Raw genomic sequence first — 11,756 nt, forward strand, 5'->3', positions numbered from 1 at the left:
TGCAGGGTACAGTGTGAGGGTGCAGGGTGCAGGGTGCAGTGTGGAGTGTGCAGGGTGCAGTGTGCAGGGTGCAGTGTGCAGGGTGCAGTGTGCAGGGTGCAGGGTGAGTGTGGAGTGTGCAGTGTTCAGTGTGGAGTGTGCAGTGTGCAGGGTGCAGTGTGCAGGGTGCAGGGTGTAGGGTGTAGGGTGGAGTGTGCAGGGTGCAGTGTGCAGGGTGGAGTGTGCAGGGTGCAGTGTGCAGGGTGCAGGGTGCAGGGTGGAGGGTGCAGGGTGCAGGGTGCAGGGTGAGTGTGCAGGGTGAGTGTGCAGGGTGCAGTGTGCAGGGTGGAGTGTGCAGGGTGCAGTGTGCAGGGTGCAGGGTGCAGGGTGGAGGGTGCAGGGTGCAGTGTGCAGGGTGCAGGGTGGAGGGTGCAGGGTGCAGGGTGCAGGGTGAGTGTGGAGTGTGCAGTGTGCAGGGTGGAGTGTGCAGGGTGCAGGGTGAGGGTGCAGGGGGAGTGTGCAGGGTGCAGTGTGCAGTGTGCAGTGTGAAGGGTGGAGGGTGCAGTGTGCAGTGTGCAGTGTGAAGGGTGCAGTGTGCAGTGTGCAGGGTGCAGTGTGCAGGGTGCATAGTGCAGTGTGCAGGGTGCAGTGTGAGGGTGCATAGTGCAGTGTGCAGTGTGCAGTGTGCAGGGTGCAGGGTGCAGTGTGCAGGGTGCATAGTGCAGTGTGCAGTGTGCAGTGTGCAGTGTGAAGGGTGCAGTGTGCAGCGTGCAGGGTGCAGTGTGCAGGGTGCAGTGTGCAGTGTGAAGGGTGCAGTGTGCAGCGTGCAGGGTGCAGCGTGCAGGGTGCAGGGTGCAGCGTGCAGGGTGCAGTGTGCAGGGTGCAGGGTGCAGTGTGAAGGGTGCAGTGTGCAGCGTGCAGGGTGCAGCGTGCAGGGTGCAGTGTGCAGAGTGAAGGGTGCAGTGTGCAGCGTGCAGGGTGCAGCGTGCAGGGTGCAGGGTGCAACGTGCAGGGTGCAGTGTGCAGGGTGCAGGGTGCAGTGTGCAGGGTGCAGTGTGCAGGGTGCAGAGTGCAGTGTGAAGGGTGCAGTGTGCAGCGTGCAGGGTGCAGCGTGCAGGGTGCAGCGTGCAGGGTGCAGTGTGCAGGGTGCAGGGTGCAGTGTGCAGGGTGCAGTGTGCAGGGTGCAGTGTGCAGGGTGCAGGGTGCAGTGTGCAGGGTGCAGTGTGCAGAGTGAGTGTGCAGGGTGCAGGGTGCAGGGTGCAGTGTGCAGTGTGCAGGGTGCAGGGTGCAGTGTGCAGGGTGCAGCGTGCAGGGTGCAGTGTGAAGGGTGCAGGGTGCAGGGTGCAGTGTGCAGGGTGCAGTGTGAAGGGTGCAGGGTGCAGGGTACAGTGTGCAGTGTGCAGGGTGAGTGTGCAGGGTGCAGGGTGCAGTGTGCAGTGTGCAGTGTTCAGGGTGCAGGGTGAGTGTGCAGGGTGCAGGGTGCAGTGTGCAGGGTGCAGCGTGCAGGGTGCAGTGTGCAGGGTGCAGCGTGCAGGGTGCAGTGTGCAGTGTGCAGTGTGCAGGGTGCAGTGTGCAGTGTGCAGGGTGTAAGGTGCAGGGTGAGTGTGCAGGGTGGAGGGTGCAGCGTGCAGGGTGCAGGGTGCAGGGTGCAGTGTGCAGTGTGCAGGGTGCAGGGTGCAGCGTGCAGGGTGCAGTGTGCAGGGTGCAGGGTGCAGTGTGCAGGGTGCAGTGTGCAGGGTGCAGGGTGCAGTGTGCAGTGTGCAGGGTGCAGGGTGCAGTGTGCAGTGTGCAGGGTGCAGCGTGCAGGGTGCAGGGTGCAGTGTGCAGTGTGCAGTGTGCAGGGTGCAGGGTGCAGCGTGCAGGGTGCAGTGTGCAGGGTGCAGCGTGCAGTGTGCAGTGTGCAGGGTGCAGTGTGCAGTGTGCAGTGTGCAGTGTGCAGGGTGCAGTGTGCAGGGTGCAGCGTGCAGGGTGCAGTGTGCAGTGTGCAGCGTGCAGTGTGCAGGGTGCAGGGTGCAGCGTGCAGGGTGCAGTGTGCAGGGTGCAGCGTGCAGTGTGCAGGGTGCAGGGTGCAGCGTGCAGGGTGCAGTGTGCAGTGTGCAGTGTGCAGTGTGAAGGGTGCAGTGTGCAGCGTGCAGGGTGCAGTGTGCAGGTGCAGTGTGGCAGTGTGAAGGGTGCAGTGTGCAGCGTGCAGGGTGCAGCGTGCAGGGTGCAGGGTGCAGCGTGCAGGGTGCAGTGTGCAGGGTGCAGGGTGCAGTGTGAAGGGTGCAGTGTGCAGCGTGCAGGGTGCAGCGTGCAGGGTGCAGTGTGCAGTGTGAAGGGTGCAGTGTGCAGCGTGCAGGGTGCAGCGTGCAGGGTGCAGGGTGCAGCGTGCAGGGTGCAGTGTGCAGGGTGCAGGGTGCAGTGTGAAGGGTGCAGTGTGCAGCGTGCAGGGTGCAGTGTGCAGGGTGCAGTGTGCAGTGTGAAGGGTGCAGTGTGCAGCGTGCAGGGTGCAGCGTGCAGGGTGCAGGGTGCAGGGCAGGTGCAGGGTGCAGTGTGCAGGGTGCAGGGTGTAGTGTGCAGGGTGCAGTGTGCAGGGTGCAGTGTGCAGGGTGCAGCGTGCAGGGTGCAGTGTGCAGGGTGCAGGGTGCAGTGTGCAGGGTGCAGTGTGCAGAGTGAGTGTGCAGGGTGCAGGGTGCAGGGTGCAGTGTGCAGTGTGCAGGGTGCAGGGTGCAGTGTGCAGGGTGTAGCGTGCAGGGTGTAGTGTGCAGGGTGTAGGATGCAGGGTGCAGTGTGCAGGGTGCAGTGTGAAGGGTGCAGGGTGCAGGGTACAGTGTGCAGTGTGCAGGGTGAGTGTGCAGGGTGCAGGGTGCAGTGTGCAGTGTGCAGTGTTCAGGGTGCAGGGTGAGTGTGCAGGGTGCAGGGTGCAGGGTGCAGTGTGCAGGGTGCAGCGTGCAGGGTGCAGAGTGCAGGGTGCAGCGTGCAGGGTGCAGTGTGCAGTGTGCAGTGTGCAGGGTGCAGTGTGCAGTGTGCAGGGTGTAGGGTGCAGGGTGAGTGTGCAGGGTGGAGGGTGCAGCGTGCAGGGTGCAGGGTGCAGGGTGCAGTGTGCAGTGTGCAGTGTGCAGGGTGCAGCGTGCAGGGTGCAGTGTGCAGGGTGCAGCGTGCAGTGTGCAGGGTGCAGTGTGCAGGGTGGAGTGTGCAGGGTGCAGGGTGCAGTGTGCAGTGTGCAGGGTGCAGGGTGCAGTGTGCAGTGTGCAGTGTGCAGGGTGCAGCGTGCAGGGTGCAGGGTGCAGTGTGCAGTGTGCAGGGTGCAGGGTGCAGGGTGCAGCGTGCAGGGTGCAGTGTGCAGGGTGCAGTGTGCAGGGTGTAGTGTGCAGGGTGCAGTGTGCAGGGTGCAGTGTGTAGTGTGCAGGGTGTAGTGTGCAGGGTGTAGCGTGCAGGGTGTAGTGTGCAGTGTGCAGCGTGCAGTGTGCAGGGTGCAGTGTGCAGCGTGCAGTGTGCAGTGTGCAGTGTGCAGCGTGCAGTGTGCAGTGTGCAGCGTGCAGTGTGCAGGGTGCAGTGTGCAGTGTGCAGTGTGCAGCGTGCAGTGTGCAGGGTGCAGGGTGCAGTGTGCAGTGTGCAGGGTGCAGTGTGCAGCGTGCAGTGTGCAGGGTGCAGTGTGTAGTGTGCAGGGTGTAGCGTGCAGTGTGTAGTGTGCAGGGTGCAGCGTGCAGGGTGCAGTGTGCAGGGGTGCAGTGTGCAGGGTGCAACGTGCAGGGTGCAGTGTGCAGGGTGCAGCGTGCAGTGTGCAGTGTGCAGGGTGCAGGGTGCAGGGTGCAGGGTGCCAGTGTGCAGGGTGCAGTGTGCAGGGTGCAGCGTGCAGGGTGCAGGGTGCCAGGGTGGCAGTGTGCAGGGTGCAGCGTGCAGGGGTACAGTGTGCAGGGTGCCAGGGTGCAGTTGTGCAGGGTGCAGGGTGCAGTGTGCAGGGTGCAGGGTTGTACAGGGTGCAGGGTGCAGTGTGCAGGGTGCAGGGTGCAGTGTGCAGGGTGCAGTGTGCAGGGTGATGCGGCTGCAGGCTGGTGGCAGTGTGCAGGGTGCAGTGTGCAGTGTGCAGTGTGTAGTGTGCAGGGTGCAGTGTGCAGGGTGCAGTGTGCAGGGTGCAGGGTGCAGGGTGTAGTGTGCAGGGTGCAGTGTGCAGTGTGTAGTGTGCAGGGTGTAGTGTGCAGGGTGCAGGGTGCAGTGTGCAGGGTGCAGTGTGCAGGGTGCAGGGTGCAGTGTGCAGGGTGCAGTGTGCAGGGTGCAGTGTGCAGGGTGCAGGGTGCAGTGTGCAGGGTGCAGTGTGCAGTGTGCAGGGTGCAGTGTGCAGGGTGCAGGGTGCAGTGTGCAGGGTGCAGGGTGCAGGGTGCAGGGTGATGGTGCAGGCTGCAGTGTGCAGGGTGCAGCGTGCAGGGTGCAGTGTGCAGGGTGCAGGGTGCAGTGTGCAGGGTGCAGTGTGCAGGGTGCAGGGTGCAGGGTGCAGGGTGCAGTGTGCAGGGTGCAGTGTGCAATGTGCAGTGTGCAGGGTGTAGTGTGCAGGGTGCAGTGTGCAGGGTGCAGTGTGCAGGTGTGTAGTGTGCAGGGTGCAGGGTGCAGGGTGCAGTGTGCAGGGTGCAGTGTGCAGGGTGCAGTGTGCAGGGTGCAGGGTGCAGTGTGCAGGGTGCAGTGTGCAGGGTGGAGGGTGGAGGGTGCAGGGTGCAGGGTGATGGTGCAGGGTGCAGTGTGCAGGGTGCAGTGTGCAGGGTGTAGTGTGCAGGGTGTAGGGTGGAGGGTGGAGGGTGCAGTGTGCAGTGTGCAGGGTGCAGTGTGCAGGGTGTAGTGTGCAGGGTGTAGTGTGCAGGGTGTAGTGTGCAGTGTGCAGGGTGCAGTGTGCAGGGTGCAGGGTGGCAGTGTGCAGTATGCAGGGTGCAGGGTGCAGTGTGCAGTGTGCAGTGTGCAGGGTGCAGCGTGCAGGGTGCAGGGTGCAGTGTGCAGTGTGCAGGGTGTAGTGTGCAGGGTGTAGCGTGCAGGGTGTAGTGTGCAGGGTGCAGCGTGCAGTGTGCAGTGTGCAGTGTGCAGTGTGCAGGGTGTAGGGTGCAGTGTGCAGGGTGCAGTGTGCAGGGTGCAGTGTGCAGTGTGCAGTGTGCAGGGTGCAGTGTGCAGGGTGCAGTGTGCAGGGTGCAGTGTGTAGAGTGCAGTGTGCAGCGTGCAGTGTGCCGGGTGCAGTGTGCAGTGTGCAGCGTGCAGGGTGCAGCGTGCAGGGGTGCAGGGTGCAGGGTGTAGTGTGCAGGGTGCAGGGTGCAGTGTGCAGTGTGCAGTGTGTAGTGTGCAGGGTGCAGTGTGTAGTGTGCAGGGTGTAGCGTGCAGGGTGTAGTGTGCAGGGTGCAGCGTGCAGGGTGCAGTGTGCAGGGTGCAGTGTGCAGCGTGCAGGGTGCAGTGTGCAGGGTGCAGCGTGCAGTGTGCAGGGTGCAGTGTGCAGTGTGCAGTGTGCAGGGTGCAGGGTGCAGGGTGCAGTGTGCAGGGTGCAGTGTGCAGGGTGCAGCGTGCAGGGTGCAGGGTGCAGGGTGCAGGGTGCAGTGTGCAGCGTGCAGGGTGCAGTTGTGCAGGGTGCAGGGTGCAGTGTGCAGGGTGCAGGGTGCAGTGTGCAGGGTGCAGGGTGCAGGGTGCAGGGTGCAGTGTGCAGGGTGCAGGGTGCAGTGTGCAGGGTGATGGTGCAGGCTGCAGTGTGCAGGGTGCAGTGTGCAGGGTGCAGTGTGCAGTGTGCAGGGTGCAGTGTGCAGGGTGCAGTGTGCAGGGTGCAGTGTGCAGGGTGCAGGGTGCAAGGTGCAGGGTGCAGTGTGCAGGGTGCAGGGTGCAGTGTGTAGTGTGCAGGGTGTAGTGTGCAGGGTGCAGGGTGCAGTGTGCAGTGTGCAGGGTGCAGTGTGCAGGGTGCAGTGTGCAGGGTGCAGTGTGCAGTGTGCAGGGTGCAGTGTGCAGGGTGCAGTGTGCAGGGTGCAGGGTGCAGGGTGCAGTGTGCAGTGTGCAGTGTGCAGGGTGCAGTGTGCAGGGTGCAGGTGCAGGGTGCAGGGTGCAGGGTGCAGTGTGCAGTGGCAGTGTGCAGTGTGCAGTGTGCAGGGTGCAGTGTGCAGGGTGCAGTGTGCAGTGTGCAGGGTGCAGGGTGCAGTGTGACGGGTGCACTGTGCAGGGTGCAGTGTGCAGGGTGCAGGGTGCAGGGTTCAGGGTGCAGTGTGCAGGGTGCAGTGTGCAGGGTGGAGGGTGCAGAGTGCAGGGTGATGGTGCAGGGTGCAGTGTGCAGGGTGCAGGGTGCAGTGTGCAGGGTGTAGTGTGCAGGGTGTAGGGTGCAGGGTGTAGTGTGCAGTGTGCAGTGTGCAGGGTGTAGTGTGCAGTGTGCAGTGTGCAGGGTGCAGGGTGTAGTGTGCAGGGTGTAGTGTGCAGGGTGCAGGGTTGCAGTGTGCAGTGTGCAGTGTGCAGGGTGCAGGGTGCAGGGTGCAGTGTGCAGTGTGCAGTGTGCAGGGTGCAGTGTGCAGGGTGCAGTGTGCAGTGTGCAGTGTGCAGGGTGCAGTGTGCAGGGTGCAGTGTGCAGGGTGCAGGGTGCAGGGTGCAGGGTGCAGTGTGCAGGGTGCAGTGTGCAGGGTGCAGTGTGCAGGGTGCAGGGTGCAGGGTGATGGTGCAGGGTGCAGTGTGCAGGGTGCAGTGTGCAGGGTGGAGGGTGGAGGGTGCAGGGTGCAGGGTGATGGTGCAGGCTGCAGTGTGCAGGGTGCAGGGTGGAGTGTGCAGGGTGGAGGGTGGAGGCTGCAGTGTGCAAGGTGGAGTTTGCAGGGTGAGGCTGCAGTGTGCAGTGTGCAGGGGGAGTGTGCAGTGTGCAGGGTGGAGGGTGCAGGGTGAGGCTGCAGTGTGCAGGGTGAGGGGTGCAAGGTGCAGGGTGCAGGGTGAGTGTGCAGGGTGAGGGTGCAGGGTGCAGGGTGAGTGTGCAGGGTGAGTGTGCAGGGTGAGGGTGCAGGGTGCATGGTGGAGGGTGCAGGGTGCAGGGTGAGGGTGCAGGGTGAGTGTGCAGGGTGCAGGGTGAAGGTGCAGGGTGCAGGGTGCAGGGTGAGTGTGAGGGTGCAGGGTGCAGGGTGGTGGGTGCAGTGTGAGGGTGCAGGGTGAGGGGTGCAGGGTGCAGGGTGGTGGGTGCAGGGTGAGGGGTGCAGGGTGCAGGGTGAGGGGTGCAGGGTGCAGGGTGAGGGTGCAGGGTGAGGGGTGCAGGGTGCAGGGTGAGGGTGCAGGGTGCAGTGTGCAGTGTGCATGGTGGTGGGTGCAGGGTGCAGTGTGAGGGTGCAGGGTGAGTGTTCAGGGTGAGTGTGCAGTGTGCAGGGTGCAGGGTGCAGTGTGCAGGGTGGAGTGTGCAGGGTGATGGTGCAGGGTGCAGTGTTCAGGGTTGAGTGTGCAGTGTGCAGGGTGGTGGGTGCAGGGTGCAGGGTGAGGGGTGCAGGGTGGTGGGTGCATGGTGGTGGGTGCAGTGTGCAGTGGGAGGGTGCAGGGTGCAGTTTGAGGGTGCAGGGTGCAGGGTGAGTGTGAGGCTGCAGTGTGCAGGGTGGAGGGTGCAGGGTGGTGGGTGCATGTTGCAGTGTGAGTGTGCAGGGTGCAGGGTGCAAGGCGCAGGGTGCAAGGTGCAGTGTGCAGGGTGCAGGGTGGAGGGTGCAGGGTGCAGGGTGGAGGGTGCAGGGTGCAGTGTGAGGGTGCAGGGTGCAGTGTGAGGGTGCAGGGTGCAATGTGCAGGGTGCAGGGTGCAGGGTGGAGGGTGCAGGGTGCAGGGTGCAGGGTGCAGTGTGCAGGGTACAGGGTGCAGTGTGCAGGGTGCAGGGTGCAGGGTGCAGGGTGCAGTGTGCAGGGTGCAGGGTGCAGTGTGCAGTGTGCAGTGTGCAGGGTGCAGTGTGTAGTGTGCAGGGTGCAGCGTGCAGTGTGCAGTGTGCAGGGTGCAGTGTGCAGGGTGTAGTGTGCAGGGTGTAGTGTGCAGGGTGCAGCGTGCAGGGTGCAGTGTGCAGGGTGCAGCGTGCAGTGTGCAGTGTGCAGGGTGCAGGGTGCAGGGTGCAGGGTGCAGTGTGCAGGGTGCAGTGTGCAGGGTGCAGCGTGCAGGGTGCAGGGTGCAGTGTGCAGGGTGCAGCGTGCAGGGTACAGTGTGCAGGGTGCAGGGTGCAGTGTGCAGGGTGCAGGGTGCAGTGTGCAGGGTGCAGGGTGCAGGGTGCAGGGTGCAGTGTGCAGGGTGCAGGGTGCAGTGTGCAGGGTGCAGTGTGCAGGGTGATGGTGCAGGCTGCAGTGTGCAGGGTGCAGTGTGCAGTGTGCAGTGTGCAGTGTGCAGTGTGCAGGGTGCAGTGTGCAGGGTGCAGTGTGCAGGGTGCAGGGTGCAGGGTGCAGTGTGCAGGGTGCAGGGTGCAGTGTGCAGTGTGCAGGGTGCAGTGTGCAGGGTGCAGGGTGCAGTGTGCAGGGTGCAGTGTGCAGGGTGCAGGGTGCAGTGTGCAGGGTGCAGTGTGCAGGGTGCAGGGTGCAGTGTGCAGGGTGCAGTGTGCAGTGTGCAGGGTGCAGTGTGCAGGGTGCAGGGTGCAGGGTGCAGGGTGCAGGGTGCAGGGTGCAGGGTGATGGTGCAGGCTGCAGTGTGCAGGGTGCAGCGTGCAGGGTGCAGTGTGCAGGGTGCAGGGTGCAGTGTGCAGGGTGCAGTGTGCAGGGTGCAGGGTGCAGGGTGCAGGGTGCAGTGTGCAGGGTGCAGTGTGCAATGTGCAGTGTGCAGGGTGCAGTGTGCAGGATGCAGTGTGCAGGGTGCAGTGTGCATGTGCAGGGGTGCAGGGTGCAGGGTGCAGTGTGCAGGGTGCAGTGTGCAGGGTGCAGTGTGCAGGGTGCAGGGTGCAGTGTGCAGGGTGCAGTGTGCAGGGTGGAGGGTGGAGGGTGCAGGGTGCAGGGTGATGGTGCAGGGTGCAGTGTGCAGGGTGCAGTGTGCAGGGTGCAGTGTGCAGGGTGGAGGGTGGAGGGTGGAGGGTGCAGTGTGCAGTGTGCAGGGTGCAGGGTGCAGGGTGCAGTGTGGCAGGGTGCAGTGTGCAGGGTGGCAGTGTGCAGTGTGCAGGGTGCAGTGGTGCAGGGTGCAGGGTGGCAGTGTGCAGTATGCAGGGTGCAGGGTGCAGTGTGCAGTGTGCAGTGTGCAGGGTGCAGCGTGCAGGGTGCAGGGTGCAGTGTGCAGTGTGCAGGGTGCAGGGTGCAGGGTGCAGCGTGCAGGGTGTAGTGTGCAGGGTGTAGTGTGCAGGGTGTAGTGTGCAGGGTGTAGTGTGCAGGGTGTAGTGTGCAGGGTGTAGTGTGCAGGGTGTAGTGTGCAGGGTGTAGTGTGCAGGGTGTAGCGTGCAGGGTGCAGTGTGCAGGGTGCAGCGTGCAGTGTGCAGTGTGCAGCGTGCAGTGTGCAGGGTGCAGTGTGCAGTGTGCAGCGTGCAGGGTGCAGCGTGCAGGGTGTAGTGTGCAGGGTGTAGTGTGCAGGGTGCAGGGTGCAGTGTGTAGTGTGCAGTGTGTAGTGTGCAGGGTGCAGTGTGTAGTGTGCAGGGTGTAGCGTGCAGTGTGTAGTGTGCAGGGTGTAGCGTGCAGGGTGTAGTGTGCAGGGTGCAGTGTGCAGCGTGCAGGTGCAGTGTGCAGGGTGCAGCGTGCAGTGTGCAGGGTGACAGTGTGCAGTGTGCAGTGTGCAGGTCAGGGTGCAGGTGCAGTGTGCAGGGTGCAGCGTGCAGGGTGCAGGTTGCAGGGTGCAGGGTGCAGTGTGCAGCGTGCAGGGTGCAGTGTGCAGGGTGCAGGGTGCAGTGTGCAGGGTGCAGGGTGCAGTGTGCAGGGTGCAGGGTGCAGGGTGCAGGGTGCAGTGTGCAGGGTGCAGGGTGCAGTGTGCAGGGTGATGGTGCAGGCTGCAGTGTGCAGGGTGCAGTGTGCAGGGTGCAGTGTGCAGTGTGCAGGGTGCAGTGTGCAGGGTGCAGTGTGCAGGGTGCAGTGTGCAGGGTGCAGGGTGCAAGGTGCAGGGTGCAGTGTGCAGGGTGCAGGGTGCAGTGTGCAGTGTGCAGGGTGCAGTGTGCAGGGTGCAGGGTGCAGTGTGCAGTGTGCAGGGTGCAGTGTGCAGGGTGCAGTGTGCAGGGTGTAGTGTGCAGTGTGCAGGGTGTAGTGTGCAGGGTGCAGTGTGCAGGGTGCAGGGTGCAGGTGCAGTGTGCAGTGTGCAGTGTGCAGGGTGCAGTTGTGCAGGGGTTGCAGGGTGCAGGGTGCAGGGTGCAGGGTGCAGTGTGCAGTGTGCAGTGTGCAGGGTGCAGTGTGCAGGGTGCAGTGTGCAGTTGTGCAGGGTGCAGGGTGCAGTGTGCAGGGTGCACTGTGCAGGGTGCAGTGTGCAGGGTGCAGGGTGCAGGGTGCAGGGTGCAGTGTGCAGGGTGCAGTGTGCAGGGTGGAGGGTGGAGTGTGCAGAGTGCAGGGTGATGGTGGCAGGGTGCAGTGTGCAGGGTGCAGGGTGCAGTGTGCAGGGTGCAGTGTGCAGGGTGCAGGTGCAGGGTGCAGTGTGCATTGTGCAGTGTGCAGGGTGCAGTGTACATTGTGCAGTGTGCAGGGTGCAGGGTGCAGTGTGCAGGGTGCAGTGTGCAGGGTGCAGGGTGCAGTGTGCAGGGTGCAGTGTGCAGGGTGCAGGGTGGCAGGGTGCAGTGTGCAGTGTGCAGTGTGCATGGTGCAGTGTGCAGGGTGCAGTGTGCAGTGTGCAGTGTGCAGGGTGCAGTGTGCAGGTGCAGTGTGCAGGGTGCAGGGTGCAGGGTGCAGGGTGCAGTGTGCAGGGTGCAGTGTGCAGGGTGCAGTGTGCAGGGTGCAGGGTGCAGGGTGATGGTGCAGGGTGCAGTGTGCAGGGTGCAGTGTGCAGGGTGGAGGGTGGAGGGTGCAGGGTGCAGGGTGATGGTGCAGGCTGCAGTGTGCAGGGTGCAGGGTGGAGTGTGCAGGGTGGAGGGTGGAGGCTGCAGTGTGCAAGGTGGAGTTTGCAGGGTGAGGCTGCAGTGTGCAGTGTGCAGGGGGAGTGTGCAGTGTGCAGGGTGGAGGGTGCAGGGTGAGGCTGCAGTGTGCAGGGTGAGGGGTGCAAGGTGCAGGGTGCAGGGTGAGTGTGCAGGGTGAGGGTGCAGGGTGCAGGGTGAGTGTGCAGGGTGAGTGTGCAGGGTGAGGGTGCAGGGTGCATGGTGGAGGGTGCAGGGTGCAGGGTGAGGGTGCAGGGTGAGTGTGCAGGTGCAGGGTGAAGGTGCAGGGTGCAGGGTGCAGGGTGAGTGTGAGGGTGCAGGGTGCAGGGTGGTGGGTGCAGTGTGAGGGTGCAGGGTGAGGGGTGCAGGGTGCAGGGTGGTGGGTGCAGGGTGAGGGGTGCAGGGTGCAGGGTGAGGGGGTGCAGGGTGCAGGGTGAGGGTGCAGGGTGAGGGGTGCAGGGTGCAGGGTGAGGGTGCAGGGTGCAGTGTGCAGTGTGCATGGTGGTGGGTGCAGGGTGCAGTGTGAGGGTGCAGGGTGAGTGTTCAGGGTGAGTGTGCAGTGTGCAGGGTGCAGGGTGCAGTGTGCAGGGTGGAGTGTGCAGGGTGATGGTGCAGGGTGCAGTGTTCAGGGTTGAGTGTGCAGTGTGCAGGGTGGTGGGTGCAGGGTGCAGGGTGAGGGGTGCAGGGTGGTGGGTGCATGGTGGTGGGTGCAGTGTGCAGTGGGAGGGTGCAGGGTGCAGTTTGAGGGTGCAGGGTGCAGGGGTGAGTGTGAGGCTGCAGTGTGCAGGGTGGAGGGTGCAGGGTGGTGGGTGCATGTTTGCAGTGTGAGTGTCAGGG

The sequence above is a fragment of the Lethenteron reissneri genome, chromosome 57, assembly GCF_015708825.2.
Source record: "Lethenteron reissneri isolate LAM-NWPU_2019-01 chromosome 57, ASM1570882v1, whole genome shotgun sequence".
NCBI lineage: Eukaryota > Metazoa > Chordata > Hyperoartia > Petromyzontiformes > Petromyzontidae > Lethenteron > Lethenteron reissneri.